The sequence below is a fragment of the Idiotropiscis lumnitzeri genome, chromosome 4 (genome assembly GCF_059441095.1).
Source record: "Idiotropiscis lumnitzeri isolate Australia: NSW breed Sydney's pygmy pipehorse chromosome 4, RoL_Ilum_1.0, whole genome shotgun sequence".
In the NCBI taxonomy this organism is placed as follows: domain Eukaryota; kingdom Metazoa; phylum Chordata; class Actinopteri; order Syngnathiformes; family Syngnathidae; genus Idiotropiscis; species Idiotropiscis lumnitzeri.
The window spans coordinates 13,629,559-13,649,323 of record NC_142394.1 but is presented as its reverse complement, the minus strand read 5'-3'; the positions used below and the strand labels follow the sequence as shown (position 1 = coordinate 13,649,323).

The following is a 19,765-nucleotide window of genomic DNA, read 5'->3' as shown; positions in this document are numbered from 1 at the left end:
GCGCGAGCTAGCATGCGCCTCATAGTGTGGCGTGCCCAGTGTATTAAATACAGAAATAGCACCCTCAACTGATGCTGCGCCCTTTTATGCAGCGCGTCTTTTGGCCGTAAAATACGGTAATTTCTGAATTGCAGAAACACTGTTTTAAAAGAGAAAAATATATTTTGTGCATGCTTCAAATCTTTCTGATCTTATTTTAGGTGGTTGAACACATAGTAAAACTCGTAAAACTGCACTCAACCTAAAATACTAACAGTGATTAATTTCTATACTTTTTTTCCTTTCAATTTGCAGTATTCTGACATTTACTTATTTATATTATAGAAACTCATCAGCCAGTCAAAGTGTATCAAAGGATTTCGTATTGCACAGGAAAGTGCAAAGTATAAATGTGATAGGAGCCTCGCTTAGAACTGGACTTGTTTCCAGAGTTCATGAAAAGACACGAAGGGTAAGCAACAGTAGAAGAGCTGCAGGAATTTCTGCCTGTTGTGTGCGGTACATCGTTCTTTACTACTGCTTCTTTACACTGGTAAGCCTGGTAAATTCTTGGAAAAACATTGTTTTGGCATCCTCATCCAACGTGGCAAAGGAAACCAGGCTGCAGCTGTCTCGCAGCTCAATGAGCAGGCGAGACATTTTGTGATGGCTACTTTGTTTTTGTTACTAAAACTAATTACAGATGAACACAATGTCACTTCCAAGATCAGGGTAAAATACAGAGATGCAAACAATGTTCTTCTCCATGCCACAAAGTAAACAAACTTATTTCACCTGCCAAGAGGGCTAATCTAAGATTCAGAACTTCAGCTCTGTCTCTTCTTTGTCTTGTCTTGGTCTGTTGTGGACATTGTTTTGCGATTTAGGACTCATGTTTCCCTACTTTCAGTGCTGAAGATCATCTTTTAAAAGTCTTAGAGAGAACTCGGTCCTCCCTGAGGACCTTCATGTGACTCTCTTCGAAAATTTGCTAAGAAAGCTTTGTGATAATAAGATGATTGTCTAAGAGTACGGATCATTTAACAAGCATTTGTCATTAAAAAAAGTGTTTGTTCCAATATGGAAGAAGTTTAGAGATGATTCAAACTTATTTACGTTTCTAAAATCTCGCATTTAGTAGCTTGGCTTGTGTGTATTAAACGACACCTGCTTTGAAAAGTGTTTTTTTTTTTCAAAGCGGACCAGGTTATTTTCCTGTGAAACTGAGACATCCATGTTTGTTTCCCAAGCAGGCCACCACAAACACTGCCAAATCCTTTTTTTTCTCTCTCCCCTCTCCCTAGCTGGACCTCTTTCTCGCCTCCTCCTCTCTCTCCTTTTCATTGTGTTTGTTGTTTTATGGAGGGCTTGATGCGGTCCAGATTGTCGCTGCCAACTGAGACTGTCTCCCTTCACCTCCAAAAGCTTCTCGTCATTCCAAACAAATGGCCACTGAGCGTTGCACAGAATCCTGTCTGTATTTTTTTCAGCTCCCTTTTACTTCTTTTACATTTAAAACTTCCTTCTTTTACTTTTAGCCCCCCCCCTCGCCTCTCCCAGCTCCCTGCCTCACACAATCCCCCTCCTCCGCCTGCCTCCTAGAGCTCTAGCAGGTCCGGACCACTGACACTCTCCCCTCTCATGTGAATGTGCCTGGGAAAAAGTGTGTACACGTGTGTCTTCATTGAGAACCATTTTTTTTTTTTTTTTAAACAGAACTCTTTGGGACAGAGGAGAGGATTCCGCCCTGCCGTGCTATGATTTGACTGTCCAAACAGCCCGCTTCTGAGGCATCCATCCTCCAGCCGACTCCCGGGACAGCGCAGATTAACCTCACAGCCCTCTCGGACTCTGAACATCTGAGACATCTCTGCATCTGAAGCAGCAGCCCCTGTAGAGAGGAGCAGCTGGAAGTCTCGACTCTCTTTTCAAGAGGAGGAGAAGGAGGAGACCACTTCTGGATACAAAGAGACGAAGAGCGGACGGGAAGCTCATCGGGATCTTTTGGAAGGTAAGCAAGCGCTTGTCATGTCTGCTCGGGAGCGTGACTGTTTTTTTTTTTTATTGTTGGTGACACCTTATCATTGAGTTTGTACGGAGTTTAACATTTGAAAACAAACTTCTGGCAAACTCATGCCAAAGTCAGAACCGTTGTGCCGGTGCTGCTACACTAATCGTCACCCGTGGTATTTGTTGGCCACTTTTTTTTTTTTTGTGAAAGTGCACACTTAGACTTCCACTGCAACCTGTTCAAACAGCAACATGTCGGTGACCAGCATGTCCTTGCTTAGACGTCCCCCTCTTAGCAGTGTACTTTTTTTTACGATGTTTGTCTTCTCACTGAGACGACTCGTTTCACCAGGCATCCTGTGGTCGGACAACACCGGCATCGTTGCGCAAACTGTTTGTACGCTCTCCACTTTTTGTGCCTCTCCTCTAAAGCGTTTGTTTGTGCAAACACTCACCCCGAGTGAACCAACAGTCCTCACCGTTTTGTTCATCAATGGCTTTTCTCCGGAATTACCCCAATAGAAACATCTTAAGGAAAGAGGAGACGTGGTGGTGAAATTTAACCTGGGATCTTTGATAACGTCACTGCTCTGTTTATCACAAAGGAAGCTTTTACTACATGAAAAGGGGGTAACGCTATGGAAATGTGAGCTGTTTAATAGCGTGAGACACACGCGGCATGCATATTTTTCTATACTGCGAGCCGACAGATGTTCAGCACCTGAACACAGCGCGCTATGCGTGGCTGGGTCAGAAAACGGCACGTCTACCTTGTGTATGCAGATATTTGAAATACGAAGCTGAGGATTCAGCACGCTGGCATGCATTTTCTACTCTCCCCCTCGACTGTTTGGAATTTCTTTTGGATGAGTTGACTGTCGATTGGAGATTGCTCTTTAGATATTTTTGGTCCTGGCATTTTCGAGTAGCTGGTGGATAAGTGCATGCATGTCCTGCTTTCACCATCAATGGGCAAACATAATAATGTCTGACATCAAGTAACACTGATGTCTCATTTTAAATTCTGCGAAAATATTCATCTTAAAAAGGCTGCAAAAGCTGCACAATGCTTTCTCTAATTACACGAAACATCAGCATATTGTCTAAAACACCTGCTTACCAAGCAACTAATGATTTTTTGTGTGTGCTTTACGAAGAATTATGACAAGAGAATTAGAAATCTGCCCATTTTTTTCTCCCGACCTATCTTTAAGCGGTGCTCTGGTATTTTGTTGCGTTTACATTTGCCTCTTGTATCACGTTACACTGGGTGATTTTTGTTTTAGTTTTCATGCGTTATATTAAAATTCATTAACTTCTAATACTTGTAGGACAGTTAAGAATAATAACAAACATTACATGTACAATTAATAACATTTTAATGACCTTGACTATTTGAACCTGGATAATTTAGTTTATCATTCTTGGTTCCATAGTTCGGAATATTTCATGAATATTTAAAAAAAATAATTGGAATAAAAACAAAACACCTCTTCTTGAGATGTCTAAGAAAACAAATGATACTTTTTGTTGAAATTGAAGTCCTCACCTTTGAGGATATTTTTCAGATGGCATCAAACTTGTGGCATGTACGAGCTCCTCTGGTGCGGTCGGCTCCATTCCACCGGGTCGGGGCTAATTCTTCGTCATCAGCTGTTTCCTGGTCTCGTCGCTCGCCACATGCCAGCCACTCTGAGAAAATGTGCTTCACATTACCACCATGTACAAAACATACCAGCAGTCTGATTCAGCTCACAAAGTGCTCTGTCACGCTCATGTTTTATAAAATAAGACCGAGCCCCCTTCCCTTGTTTGCTGGATGTTTCTTAAACTATTGTGTTTAAAAAAAAAAAATCCATAATAGCTATTAAAAAAGATGATCTATACATATAATCAAATACAGCGCTTGGTGACTCATTCTGAGGCGGTCAGTTATTGGCTGATTCATTATTAATCACTACTTTTGCACTGAACCTGGCTCGTCAGGCCTCAATTAGTCACCACTTCTTTAATGCTGCACTTAGAGACTTATTCAAAAGGTATCGTCAATGAAGAGCACTAAGTGTTATTGCCATCTGGCTTCATCCTTGTTTTGCTCCCACCACATTGGCGCAGCGCTGACAAGGCAGCTGCACCTCACTGAGCACGGCCTCTCCTGCAGGACACTGCGAGGAGGAAATGCTTTCATTATGAGTTACAACACTGGACTTTTGGACGGAATAATGAAAGTCAAAGGCATGTTCGCATTGTACGAGCTAATAAGCGGTCCATAACAAGCCTGACGTTCTTTGTGATGGAGACATATATAGCGCAGCAGTTATTTCTTTTTTTCCAGTTAGTGCCTTGCAATTCTTTTTATAAAACTAAAGACGAAAGTGCATAACGGTAACGTCATAAAGAGCTTCTTAAAAATTGTGCGACTTGCACAATTTACACATGCACAAATGATCCAAAGTCCTCATTATACTTACTTGGTGCACTTTTGTCTTTATAAAATTATAATATTGGTAACATGCATTAGTTCCAACACTTTCTGAAATACATACGTTCCATATCTCCGAAATAACACCTGTGTGCTATTGAGTGAATGCAGAATAGCTGCCTCATCCTGCCACTTCAGATCACAGATTTGATTGATCGATTGATTTGATTGATTGATTTTTTTCTCTGGTATATTGCAACAACACAAAGCTCTCACAAGTGGCATGGAATCTCCATCTATCTATCTATCCATCCATCCATCCATATGGATGGGTGTATTTACATTTTTATTTCCATGTATTTCTTTTTCATTTATGTTACTATGAGTTCTTCCTTTTCATTATCTACCATTTGTCGATTGGTTGGGTTGGTTGAGAGCAAGTGAAATGGTCCTATTATCTTACAGTGATGTGCCCAGTTTGATACTATCCACCTCTACTATTAAATGCTCTGTTTTGAACGATGTTTGCGTATGAAAGTAAATCGAGTTTTCATTATGCATGAGTCTACATTACTATTGCCAGGCGCCTTTTCTTTTTTGTTGGGCTAGTGACGTCTTCACGCCAACAAAAATGCACGGCAATCTGTGATACAGTGCAGTGACACAGGAGGACCAAGAAAAACATCCTGTTGCTTTTCCGTGGTAAAAATATTCTGTACGGCACTGCACTTTAGTTAAAACAAGCCCATCTGTACTCCAGCTTCAGAGCTACAAGTCTGTTAATCTGACGGATTCCATTTTAGCTAGAAGTGCACAAATAGTGGAACCGATTACTCAGTCCTGACTTGTCGCCCCCATTCTTATCAAGCTGGTGCTGTTTAAGAGGGAAAAGAGTGGGACTCAGACAGTTGGCTTTAATTGTCTTCAGCTGTTTTTGTTTCTTTTTGAGGGGTGTGTGGGGGTGTGTAAGAGCCTAGGGACCTAAAAATGTTTGTAGGCCTTCTCCACTGCTCATGAAGCAGTCTTAGAAGCTCAGACTCTTTAGTGTCAAAGAAGAAGGTGGGGTGATTGCAATAATATTTGATATCCATCTATCCCCAGATGAACAGAAATAGTTTCAGCCGTGGGTGGGACCTTTTACTTAAAAAAAAAAAGGCTGCTTGAAAAGAGGCTCAGTTGGCGATAACATTAAGATTTACTACTTAAGGAGAACAGGAACATGTACATGTTCCGGTTTTTAATATCTTAATGTGTTTCCTCTCGTAAAGCCCCGTCCCCGAAATGTGCAGAGAACTAAATCCATTAAAGGCATATCAAACAGCAGCCACATCCAAACCTGTCATTCTCTTCCACTATTGGTCTTCACGCAAGACCTCTTTATAATATCGCACCACTGCCACTACAAACGCAGTTCACTCCACAATTTGATGGAGGAAACCACAAAAACAGTTTCCAGAACATGTGTTGCTTGAGCACGTGAACGGGGAGGGCTTTGGTTGCTTTTGGTTACCGAAGCTGATCTCAGCTTAATTTTTTTATTTGTAGACATTTTTGGTGGATGTTATTTATTGTTCAACCACAATCTGATCATGTCATGCAACTGTGAAAACTTCAGTGGTACTTCAAAAGTACATGATACAAGATGCTTTCTGCTGAGTCTGTTGTCAATTATCCCATTCCCAGAAATTCTTTGATCTGGATCAAAGTCATCCTATTCCAATTACTCATGTTGTTCCTTTCTGCCGTGTTTACACTTACGTGCTTGGATTCACGCCCAATGAAAATCACAATGCATATGGACCACCTGCTCTGCACTAGAAGGTGACAAGGGAGAGGATTCTTGCACCTGTCTGTTCCAGACAACTTGTTATCCTGTCCCAATAGTGTGATCAAAAAATTACAGTTGACTTCCAACCTGTGGGAATCCCGCAGGATTACCGTGACAGGGTACATCCTGAACTGGGCACACATAGACAAATAACCATTCACAGTCACAATCACACCAAGGGACAATTTAGTATGTTCAATTAACCAACCATGCATATTTTTGGAACGTGGGAGGAAAGCAGAGTACCCGGAGGAAACCCATACAAGCATAGGACAACATGTAAACTCCACACATTCGATTTAGTTTAATATAACGTGATCTTGACTAAGTTCATTAACCCTGCCATTTTGTTCGTCTCTTACCAACATTGTTAATTTGAGAAAAATTTGATGAAACTCCCATTTTATCTTATTTTATTAAAGTTATTCCAATTGGAGGCATATATTTCATATTTATTAGGGACAAAAAGTGTTCATTCATAAAAATGCGTCGTTACTGCACACCCGTACCACTTCCTCAGCTTAACATTTACATTCTGCGAATTACCTCGGGGTGAACATGAGTGACACCGCTTTTAGCTGACTGCAAATTATGCTTTGCTTGGGCTCTGCGTGCCATCCAGCCTGCACAGTTTCGAGCCCCGTCGAGCGCTCTGCTCCGCACTGCTTGACTTTGGCCGAGCCAGCGGCATTCCTGTCACAAAGCCATGGCGCGCACTAAATAGATGTAAGCGATGGTTCAATAAAGTATCACTTCAGTTGTCCTCTTCATAACTTTAGTATTCTCCAGAAGCAGTATTGTATTTCTTTTTACTCTCTAATTTGGTAGATGACACGCAGAGGGACCTACACTATATCCACGAAACTCAAAGTTCTTTTTTTGTTCCTTCTGTACTCCTTTAACATTGTGCCTCTAGCCTTCAGAGTAAGAAACCTCCCAACTGAAATGCTTTTTGTTACAGGCTAAATTTCAGTGAAATGTGTGGCAAGACTGTTCAAAAAACATTTTGTGTTAGGGAACAGGCATTAGTTATTTCCTTAATAAGTGTTATATCTGAAAAAAGAGCTATGCCTTGTGCAGAAAAGGATTGTGCTTTGTGTTTGTGAACATCATTTGGTTAAAATAAAACACATTTCCTACACAATTACAACAGGGAACAACATTAATAAGTATCGGAATTATTCATAATTGGTGTTCACAAAAGTGGTATTGGCGCATCATTAATATTTACAATGCAATATTTCAATTTTTACATCAACTGCCATAAATCGTCAAAAGATACGGTCTAATCAACGTACATAGGGGAAATACTGCATGCGCCTTGGAGGTGAGTCTTTTCACATCAAATTTAACCGCTGATTTTGTCGCGTTCATTCTGCCAAGCGAGCAGAAGTTTGGCCTCAGGGGGATTTGGCTGGGTGATAAAAATGGAGGCCTGTTTGGACAAAGACGCGCCGGGTCATTATTTTCCCACAGCACAGGCCAGTTTACACCGATCATTTAATCATTGAATAAGTGAAAGGAAGGACTTGTGAATGTATGAGTTGTTAACTTTGAGCTAGATTGACACTTCCTGTGAGAATAAACATCTGTGTGTGATTGTGTGTATGTGTGTGATGTGGTCTTTCTCATACATGGAATGTTGTTTGAATGTTGTGTACTTTTGTTGTGTCCTTGTAGCATGTTAATGAAAGCTGTTTTTTTTTTCTCCGGCCCGTCTACAAGTCTCATGGTGTCGTCCACCCATTGTTTGCATACGTTTCTGGTTAGTGGTCTTCTTGGTGTGCTGTCTCATTGATGCATCACAGCCTCACACCCACTCAAGGTCAGGAGAGATTTCTGGACAGGAAGTGCGAACCCTCCAGCTGTGGCTCACAAGCCTTTTTGGAATTTTTTTCTCTGAGAATAAATCAACTGCTATTCCAAACAGATTGATTTCAAGCTTAACATCATAGCTCTCACGAATGGAGATTTTATTGCCAAATGTTTGTGTTCGACTCCATTAATGAAGGTGTGCTTAGTAAATTGGCAAGCGTATGTGAAGTGAAGCTTATCCTTCTATTTTTAAAGTGCAGTATCAACCCCCCTAGGGACACACACGAGCTAACATTTGACAAAAAATATGACTTGGGAAGCAGTTCCCACCTCATCACGCACATCTTCATCAATGCCAGATGTTTGAAATCAAACATGCAGCAACGGTGTGTTGAGCTGGACCCAGAGGTGGGATTACAAATCGCTGAGGGACGCAAGTGTACGCTCACAAACCCGCGTGGGCCGAGTGCCTCTCGCTGCGGTCAATTTTAGCATCCTCCCTCCTCGACCGGTGACACTTTGAGGGGAGCTGTTCTTGTTTATGGAGAGCGTGAAGGGTCACTCTTGTCACCGAATTCCCAGCATCTCTGAAAAAACTCGTGCGCTGCGGGATAACAGTTCATCCGTCATGGTGATTATTGTACCATCGCTTAAATAAACACCAACTCTATCAGACCTCCATGGTTATAATGCCGGTAAGGTTTTCCATTGTGCAATTGAGGCCAATTTATTCTTTTTGGTCCACCTTCATTAAAAAAAAAATTTTTTTTTAAAACTGCACCAGCTTAGATGCGCTGACAAATAAAGAAAATGTGGCAGAATGGGAATGTTTAGCTATATTTACACAAGGTTCTTTTTCTGACAACAATCAAAACTTAGAAAAAGGCAGTAGTTTGTGTTCATTTCGGTCAATGAGGCAAAATGTCTATTGCAATAAAACAAAAATCCCTCTCACACGTAAAACAATAGCTCAGCAACAAAATGCCATTGGTTTTCTGTGCAGAATTAGGTGGAAATGGTTTAAAATTTCATAATTTTCATGAACAGAAAGTAAATGTTCTTGGAGGAAGTCTACAATATTTTGTTTGCCAATTTCAAATCCTGTAAGAAGTATCCATAACAACCCACAGTGGTTCTCAAAGCTTTTCCGCCCAGTCACCTATCTCCTGAAAAAATATTCTTAGCTCTCAAAGTACCGTCACAATGCCCAAAATAAAAATGCAGCAGCAAAGTAGGCCCAAGTGTTCGTCAAAAATGAGGCATATGTTTTTTTTTCTAAAAAAGTACAGAATAAATGCAAAACTATACTTAAATGATTCAGTTCAAAAGTATTGCACTAAATAAAAAATTGTACATGAATAAATGTTTCACGTCAGTAAAATATTGAATGCACGTGTATTGTACATTACTTAAAAGTTAAATGCAACAGAATTTTAAAAATGTACTGCACATGAAATGTAACAAATGGATTTTACTGTATTTAGAAAACAAAACAAAGCAAAACAAAACGGGCTGTATGTGCTACAATATTCATATTTAATTCAGTCATTCTTTCGCATATCTCTAGTGAGCCCGCGTACCTCGAGTGGTAGTCAGAAAATGCTGAGAAATTATGTTCATGGGTGCAACTTTACTGAATTACAAAGTGATGCTGTCGGTATCTCTGATTAAAATCGTGCTTGCGTCTTGCCTTGGTACACTCTTTGCACTTTTCACACCTTACATGCTGTTCCAAATTTTAAAACGGTGGGGCCTCAATGCAATTACAACATTGAGGACTTCCCAAACTATTTTTCAACCCATTTTGTTCTGACGATCCATGTTGAAGGTCATTTCCATATGTCAGCAGAACTAGATCATCTTTCAAACATGGCATAACTTCCAAAATGATATTTGATCGGCTGCCCTGTCACACAGAAGCCCCTCAACGCAGCGTTGAGCTTGTTTTACCCAACTGGCATCATCATGCTGCCACTTGTTGTCACGTGGAGCTGTCACCACTCAGCAGCCATAAGCACGGGTGAAAGACTCCCTCAGTGGATGCGCTCCCCTCTTTGGCCCCCTCCCTTCCCAAAGTGGGTGAGTGCGACCTCTCCATTTTCGTCATCATCACCAGCAGAGTCCCAAGTGTATCAGCGGTCCTGGGAAAGTTCTAGAGGAATACTGTGGGAATGTGAGCCACACACACACCAGTGACAAAAAGGGGGGGGGGTTATTTGTGTGTGTGTTTGTGTGCCTGTGTGTGTTTTTGTGGGTGTGCAATAATACATCATGCATTCCCTGGCATATAAACCATGTTCGTGTTAACAAGGACAACAAAAAAAGTATCCCTCTGTTACTCCTTCACCTATTTTTATTAGAAGCAGGAGGCGGGGCAGGAAACAGAGCAGTCATGTTTTTGGATCAACTCAAGAGCCTTTTCATTTTCAGGAGCGGAAATGCCAAAGGCAACTCATTTAAAAAAATATGACTTTGAAACTTTAACAGGATATTGACCTCGAGCAAGCTGACCAGAGGATTACTTTTTTCTAAAAAACAATACATTTAAAATTTTTTTGGGTTTTAATCATCAACATATTCAGGAATTTTAGATAATGAGGTTAAATGTTCACTTCGAGTCGTACTACATTTTATTTATTTGTACGTTTTTATGTAGAGCATTCAAAAAAATATATCATTTTGAATCAGTGTCAGGTTTAAATGCCCATTTTGGGAGGGCTTACTGAAATAACTTACTAAATGTAACGGCCGAAATAAAACGCTAGCTGAATGGCCAGGAGGAACCAGACACCGTTGTTCATTTTCACCGCCGGCGGGGGAAAAGAGTGGGACAGAGAGGCCGCGAGCAGGCTGCTCGCGGCCGCCCCATGCAACTCCTCTTCCTCCTCTTCTCACCGGCTCGGCTTTTATTAGTTTGACTCAAGAATCACATGAAATTAGAATACAATGAAGGTCTGTTTAGCCTAAACTAAATCACCAGAATACAGGAGATTAATTAACAATGGTGGTCTGTTTTAGACTAAACTAATCAGCAGAAGACAGAAAACATCAATAACTAATCATCAGTAACTCTAGCAGGCAGAGAATCACAACTCACAGTGTAAAGGTCAATTTAACTATACACATCATCAGGATACAGTGTCTGTGTGCGTGTGTGCTAAAATAACAAGTAAGTGTCTATGTGTGTGTGTTTAAACATGAATGAGTGTATAAAAACATGATTATAAATACACAAACTGATTAACTATCCTCAGCCCATCTTACATTTCCCCCCTGTTGTGGATTTAAAAATCATGGCCTTATGGCTTTAAGACAGATCATCATAGTGAAATCATACAACAGTGATCAGTGGATGGGCGAAAACCTCTCATTAGGGAAAAATTCCCCTCTGCACAAAACGAGAACCTCATGGTCTGATGACCACTCGGGAATAAAACATAAATAAACATTTCAATATACCTAGTGAAAAATAATAAAATTGTCTCCACGCAGAGCTTGTCCCTGGGGTGACTTGATGAAGGCCCCTTGCCTTGTTGTAAGAGGAGACAGCTGTCTTTGCCTCTCGGATCTTCATGTATGGTGTGTGTGTGCGCACGTGTAGGGGGCAGGTGTAAAAGGTCCATGTGTTTTTACGTTTCAGTGTCCAGTTCGAGTTCGTCATTGTCCAGTTCGAATTCGTCATTCTCAACATCAATCAGGTTGTAATGGTACATTTGGGCAACAAACATGCGATTAACCATCCTCTTTGTCATAAAAATAATGCAACATGAACATACTACACATAACAAAATGAAAACTATAATTATCGCGATAAATCGTGTCTTTCAAATTCTTCATAGTGATCATAACATCAATAATTGTTTCATTTTTATCAAAAAATTTAAATGCAATAATGTTCTCCAATCAAGGCTGAAATTTTGTTATGTACGTCATTAATTTCCAAACATTATCTAATCCTTTTGTTCTGTGGCTCCAACATTCGTATCTGTGGCTGGTTGTGTGGTTCTGATGTGCGTGTGGTCCGAGATTGTGACTCAGGTGGGCTCCTTTTCGAGGGATTCGCGTTGCTAGGCCTTTCAGCTTGCACTGCGACTGGTGGATCCAGTCACCACGCCCCGCGACCTTTGCTGCCGCCGGGGTCACTGCCATCATCTGGCGAGGGCCATCTCAGCATTCACTTGTCCCAACGAAGTCGTTTCAACACCTTGAAGAAGATTTGGTCTCCCACACGGACGTGATTTCTCTGTGGATCAGAACACACTGACCAGTAATTGTGTCTTTGCATCTTTGTCTGTCAAACATGTCTTTCATGTGGACTGAGACCGATGTGCCAGTCGCTGGTGGTTCTGATGAACCTGAGAGTCCATGTGTGAAGCCATATAGGATTTCAAAAGGGGATAGTGTCCTTCCTTCGGCTGGCACTATCCTCATTGCTGTGATTGAAAAATAGTCTGGCCATTGTCTTTTTTTTTTTTTTTCTCTTGATAAGTCTGGCCTTAATAGTTCCATGAGTGTCCCATTTCGTTACATCATTCACAAAATGCATCATTTTCACTTCAAATCACTTCTTGAAAGTCCAAATGTCAGGATAATTTGATTACACAACACTTTTTCCAACTGTTTTAGCATCATCATATCTTGTTGGAAACAACTTAACCCATTTTGATAACATTAATTACAACCAAACAACATTGCATCTCAAACAAATAACACATTGTCTAAAAAAAGTTTTTTTGTTGAAAAGTCTGTATGTGGGAACAATTTCATATCATACTTCCCCTCTGTTGACACACGACTATCTGCACGTGTGTCAATCATCTTATTCCTCTAATCAATGAATTAGGCAGCCAGGATTTGCCATCTGCCAATTTGCTTATCCTGTCCTCAGCAATGTTTGCACCTTTGATCCCCCAATGTGTGCATACAATTAGTGGTGTATTTTTCCTGGCGTGATATCAAATTGTCAAGTTGACTTGCTGTGAGTGTGTGTGTGAGTGTGTGTGTGTGTGTGTGTGTGTGTATGTGTTCATTTTCCTTTATAGTAATGCAGTGCCGACTTTGAGGTCATGCTTTGGGCTGCAGCCTTCGCTGCATTGTCAGCGAGGCAGTTTCCAATTGTAATTGGGTCATTTCATTAAGTAAGTTTTGCTTTTCAAATAACCATTTAGGCATGTTTTATGCACAACATTTCGTTTCTTGTTGTGGTTTTAAAGCCCTTGTCCGCCCAATGTCGACAGAACACATGAACATTCATCTTGACTGTCAGTTCACATTGTAACCATACAACCCATACAAGATGGGAAACCCTAAATTTTAATTAGCTCACACCTGCTACGCTCTTCCTGCTTATCCTAACAATTTCTCTCTTACAAATGATCTGTTTTGTGACCTTAGTTCTCAAACGCTTCTACTCCTCACCAGTCCGGAATGTGCACCCCATTTCTTTCTTAACAGTCTGGAATGTGCACCTGGTTTTCGTGTCTTACACGCCCGAATCAGTGCAAAACATCATGCTGCTTGTCTTGAACATACAGAATTTAGCATCCCTTGAAACAAAATTTCCATTTGCAATCCCCAAAACAAAAAACGTACCTCCAGTCGGGAGAAAAATGTCCTGAAAAAAAAAAAAAAAAAAAGTGTCCATAAGGTCAAGTCGCGGTTTGGTAATAATTTGGAGCGGCTTCCACAGTCGTGTGGCGCCTTCTACTGGTGCGGGAAAAGTGACGCTTGGCTGAAACGCACCGCACCTTATCAGTGTAATGTGTCCCTGTGACAATTAGGTCGCCGTGCAATGTGAATGTGGTGGACAAGAATGTAATTTTTTAATTCCTGAAGCAGCAGTCAAGACTGCTTGAACACACTCTGATGTGGCTCTTACCACGGGATCAAATTATTGTGACTAATATGCAAATGGATTCACTTTCCTGTGTTTCTGCAGCAACACAAGTCCATGAAGCCATTTTTTTTTGCAGTCACTGTTTGCTCAATGCTCATAGTAATTTGGTAGTGCGTTAAGATGCTTTGTCGATAGAATCTCCTTTTTGGTCTCATGTTCCCTCGAACATTATGTTTCCTTCACACTACACATGACCTACAAAATTTTTTTAAAAAGGTTTGTTGTCCTAGCTGTACTATGGATATCAATCCCCCCTGTTGAGACATGGGAATTTCCATGACTCAATTTAGCAGTTAAATATCAAGTTGGTAGTGCTAACACATCGTAATCAATGAGTTCATGCTTGACAAGTTCAAAAGCTTTGTCAGCCTCAAGTGTTCAAACAATTATTCTCTTCTTGCAAATATCATTGGCTTATCATAAATGATGTCCAGCAATGGTCGTGTGATTTCTGAGTAATTTGCAAATCATGAATTAAACACCTATAAAAACATCATTAACTTCTCTGTTATTGGTTTTAATGCTCTGGCAATGTTTTTCCTTTTTGCTTATCACCGATAATGCGCCCTTTTAAAGTTTTGACGTCTGTTTGAATTCGCCCTTGCTTATTAATTCTGATATTAAAGTCCAATTGTATCAGTGTATCACAGCCTAATAAGTAAAACGCATATTGATGTAGAACTCCTTCTACACACTCTTTTTATGTTTGTTTTTTATGTCACGTGATCCTCCGTTGCTACCACAACTCGTCCTGAAAAAGTAATGTTTAAAACAGGACTTTCTGCTTTCTCCTTTTTTCTTCCTTTTGCTCAACACGTTCATGCTTTTTGTGCATAATTTAGGATTTTCTTTTCCATTTTACAAGTTGGCCAATTTAAATTAGGTTGTTTTATTTGAAAAGCCTGTATTTTTTTCTCATTCCTGTTTCTTTGTCTTTCCCTTGGAGTAGTTTATTGGGCATTTCTTGGAGGTCTTCAGTACTCGATTGTGGTCCTGTGGTTATTAGGTCCAAGCTGTAGAAGGTGAAAGGGCCTCCTTTTCCTTCCAAGATCATCATTTGTTTGACTTCCTGTCCTCGTTTCATCACTGTCATTTTTTCTCCTTCTACAGTGAGAACGAGCTGGAGGGTTTTGATTAAGTCTCTTCCCAAAAGGTTGGATGGACATTCTGGAACTACGACTAACCTCTTGCCTCGATATAAACTTCCATCTTCATCTTCTATTGTGAGGGGTTTGGTATAAAACCGTTGCGCTGCCTTTCCTCCTACTCCTATCACCATGACAGCTTTATTTGACAGTTTGGTCCCTGCAGGTAGGGCCTTGATTACTGAACTTTCTGCTCCAGAGTCAACGATAAATTGTTTTGTTGTTTTCTTTGGGCCTAATTGTAGTGTTCTCATTGGTGGGTCCATTGTAGAGGCCATTCAAAACAAAACAGATAAATCTAGAACGACCAGTGGCGATTCTAAGGTTACTTCTTCTTCATCTTCGCTATTGCTGAGCGGCCTCTGCTCAGGTTGTTCTTCGCCCTGTGGCTGGTAACTTACTAGTCACATGTTACCGGTATAGTCTTCCTCTGGTGTGGTCTTCCTGAATGTTTGACGGCAATTTCTGGCAAAGTGTCCTAATTTGCCGCATTTGTAGCAGCTATCATCTCTATTAGAAAACCATCCTCGACCTTGTCCCCTGGCGCCAGAATATCTGCCGCGCTTTCGTCCTCGTCCTCTGTCCCCTTGACCTTGATAGTAGATGGGGGCGGAGGCCGCTGTGGAAAGGCCTGTCATCACGGCAGCCAAAGTGGTTGATGTGTTTCGCTCCTCCTTTTTCTTCTGGATTTCCTCGGCATGGGAGGCATATTCGATGAGCGTGTCAAGGTTTGCAGTTCGCCACCCAACGTGGTGTTTGCAGATGAAGTCTCTGGTGGATTCGTGGATACCATCTAGGAAGGCCGACTCCAAGAGGATTTGGTATGGGCTGTTGTCTGCATTGTCTTCCTGTAGGCCGCAATAGAGCCTGTAAACTCCAGATAACCTTTCCAAATACCGGCGGGCAGATTCCATGTCTTCTTGGTGACATTGTCTGATCTTTGTGTTGTCTGGTTGCTTCTTGAAGTTTTTCTTGCTTCATCAAACATGGCGCGGATTGCGTTTGCGAGCTCGGGAGCTCCAGGCGGGAGAGGCTGGCCTGTGACATCGTAAGGGTTGAAGGCACCTCTGATTCTGCCATATCTATACCCTAAGATCATTCTCATGCATGTTTCAAATTCTTTTCCATTCAGGTGGTAGCTATTCATTAGGTCGTGCATATTCTCAATCCATTTCTCCACATCCGCTTCGATTGGTGGGATTGATTGGCAGGCCGCCTTGCATTCATCTTGGGTCCAGGGCCTGTAGACCATGATGGTAGGTTCATGTGGGTGGCCATTTGCATCATTCGTCCCAAAAGCTGGGTTGGCTACGGCCACCATCGGGTAGGCCTCTACACTGGGTAGCGATGGGTAGAGGTTCGTGGCTTGAAAGACTTATGCTCTTTCAGGGTTATTGAGTGATTTTTCCATCGGCTGTGCTTGTGCTCTCTTTTTCTTTTGCTCCCTTGTTCCAGCCGCGGGGGGTCGCTGTGTGGAATCGAATGAGGCAGGAGGGGCCGTGTGTGAGGAGCGGGAAGTGTCATTTTTCTCCTCGCTCTCCAGGGGCGGCATCTCATCGTCACTTGGCTCCGTCTCTGGGGCTGTGGCCGCCTGTCTTCCTGCTTGCGCGGCAGTGTGGGTTCGCTCATTGAACAGTGCACTTCCTCTCTTGCCTCTGACTCCGGTCTCGTCATCTTACCTTTTCTTCATCTGATAAACTTTTTAAACCAGCCTAGGCGTCTGGGTTCAATTTTTTATTTTTCAGAAAACGCACATCAGGCCTTTCTTTTAAGCCTATCCCGTTGTATAAATTGTTTAATTTCAAATTTAAATGAATTTATCTCCTCAAATCATCTTCTTTATTAATTTCTTTTGTAAATTTGGGAATTATTTTTCTCAATAAGATCTCGTCACTCATAAGTAGCCTTTTGTTGGTTACTAATTATTAATTCCATTTTATCTTTACTTCATCAATCCTTCTAACACAATTCCAACCACTTTTATCACTCTCCCTGACATTTAGACACACAGACAGACACACAGACATATACACGGGCGACACACATAGTTCTCAACACTGAACAACTACAAACAACAATAACATGTCAGTAATAACAGCAACACAATCCATCTTTATCTATGGCCCATAATAAGTCCTTCAATTGAACTACTATGTCTCTATTGACCTCTTATTTATGCCAATGGATCCCATATCCACTATTTATTCAATTGAATATTTCCTAAATTTATTTATGCGCAAATTTCTCTATCTCTTTAGAGTTATTCTTTGTCTTGTCTATGGTTAGTAATTTTGGCGGTACTGTATAGTACTTTTATGAGTTTTTAACTAACCTCCGAATTTATATAAAATTTATTTAATTTTCCATTTAACCCAAATTTTTATTTTATTTTATTAAGATCCTATTTTTTTCACATGCGTCCAATCCTTACACTGCAGCATATTCCTGGGTTTTATTTTACTACCTAGTATCCCCATTTTAGAAAATTTGGTCCAGTTTGTCAACACCTAGGGCGTTCTAAAAACTGGTTTCTCATCAGTAGGACAGCAACTCAAATTTTCTGTTTATAACACTTACTGTATTACATGGGATAAAATACCAAATGGTATTTCTAATCCCCAATCACACCATTCACTCACTTTGCATAGTTTTTCGCAAACATTCACAAGCAAAATTATCATTCCACGTCTGACTTTCTTTCTCTGCAAATTCTTTTCTCACTACTTTGCTTACAACTCTTTTTCTACCTTTTGATCCATCTGTGATTGTATGACGTTTGTTACTTTCACTCACCTCACACACACACGCTTTTCGTTCTCACACACACACAGCTGCACAGCGCCACAATTCACGCACACACGTCTCAGTCAAACAAGCAGTCTGCTTACCAAAATAAAAATTCAAATAAAAACCACCGAAAATAATGCCTTATTATTCCCTAAATTTCAATGTGAAATTGTGAGTAGACCTCTAAGTCGTCGATAATTTCTCTATTTATCGACACCGAGGAACTTTTAATCGATGCTACCGTGATGTCGGTTTGAACGAGTTACGACCTAATTTCTTCTTTTTGTAACTCCCTAAACAACACGATCGTGGTTTAGACGTACCTCAGAACGTTCTTTTATACTACCGTGCCCTCCGTAGGGGAGATCCAGCCTCCCGAGAAGTCCAGCTTCCCTTCAGCGCGATGAGTTATGGCCTAATTATTTTTCTATAACTCCTTAGACGAGCACGATCCAGTTTATTTTCTTTTCGACCGAACTACTGCAAAACGGCCGGCGCGCGCTTCCTTACTCACAAAAATCACCCCTTACGAATTCCTTATTATTTTAAATTTTAAAATGGTGGCACAAAATAATTTGAAAACAATACCTGGTTGCTCCTGGGTCAGCCTTGTCCGATCGGCAACCGGCATCCGGGCGGTGCGCCGTCGCAGGAACTTGGAGGCCTCGCTTTCTCAATGTTGAAGCGCTGACGTCAGATTCTATGGCGTCCAAGGATCCGAGACGACGCCCGTCCGAGTGCGGTTGCCCGCATTCTCCACCAAATAAATGTCAGGTTTAAATGCCCATTTTGGGAGGGCTTACTGAAATAACTTACTAAATGTAACGGCCGAAATAAAACGCTAGCTGAATGGCCAGGAGGAACCAGACACCGTTGTTCATTTTCACCGCCGGCGGGGGAAAAGAGTGGGACAGAGAGGCCGCGAGCAGGCTGCTCGCGGCCGCCCCATGCAACTCCTCTTCCTCCTCTTCTCACCGGCTCGGCTTTTATTAGTTTGACTCAAGAATCACATGAAATTAGAATACAATGAAGGTCTGTTTAGCCTAAACTAAATCACCAGAATACAGGAGATTAATTAACAATGGTGGTCTGTTTTAGACTAAACTAATCAGCAGAAGACAGAAAACATCAATAACTAATCATCAGTAACTCTAGCAGGCAGAGAATCACAACTCACAGTGTAAAGGTCAATTTAACTATACACATCATCAGGATACAGTGTCTGTGTGCGTGTGTGCTAAAATAACAAGTAAGTGTCTATGTGTGTGTGTTTAAACATGAATGAGTGTATAAAAACATGATTATAAATACACAAACTGATTAACTATCCTCAGCCCATCTTACAATCAGGCACTGACTTATCATCCCCTTAGAGCACATTTGGTTTTTGATCTTGTCCGGTTTCCTTTGCTTAATGCTCATGTCCCCAACCCAGCTTGTTTATTAGGCAACAAATGAGGCTAATAATGTGAATATAAACTGGATTTGGGAATTTCTGATGATATAAATGAATTTTACGCACAAATCATTTTTAGGTATTTATTGCACACTTTGTTATTGGTGTAAAAATAAATGATTTACAATTAGAAGAATGTTATTTGAGAAATATTTCAGCTGTTAGTTTCAATCTTAAAGATGGAAAGAAAATTACTCATGGAAAACGATTCCATTTAAATCACATTTAATGATTAATATATCATCCAAGTGAATTAAATTTTTTCTTTTTCAATTGAGTGCCTCCTTCGCTTCCTCCTCCACCCTCGCTCTTCCGCCCTCTCTCTCTTTCCCACCCTCCTGCGTACGTGCTAGCAGTGATGCATCCTTAACTGTTTCCAGACGTCTGTGTTCTGCCGGCCTTGAGCCCAAACACATCAACAAAACTC

At 41.0% G+C, this 19,765-nt stretch overlaps 1 protein-coding gene across 3 annotated transcripts in view; it reads left to right on the top strand.

Annotated features, from left to right (window-relative positions):
• Positions 1-19,765, top strand: part of pdgfrb (platelet-derived growth factor receptor, beta polypeptide) — a 40,964-nt gene continuing 21,199 nt past the window's right edge. The window contains exons 1-2 of one of the 3 annotated variants that reach the window (XM_088294721.1): positions 1-116; positions 1,696-1,990. The gene's annotated coding sequence lies outside the window, so the exon portion shown is untranslated. Of the gene's footprint in view, positions 117-1,347; positions 1,593-1,695; positions 1,991-19,765 lie in introns of those variants that run through there. The other 2 variants (XM_088294720.1, XM_088294722.1) reach the window with 2 other exon arrangements.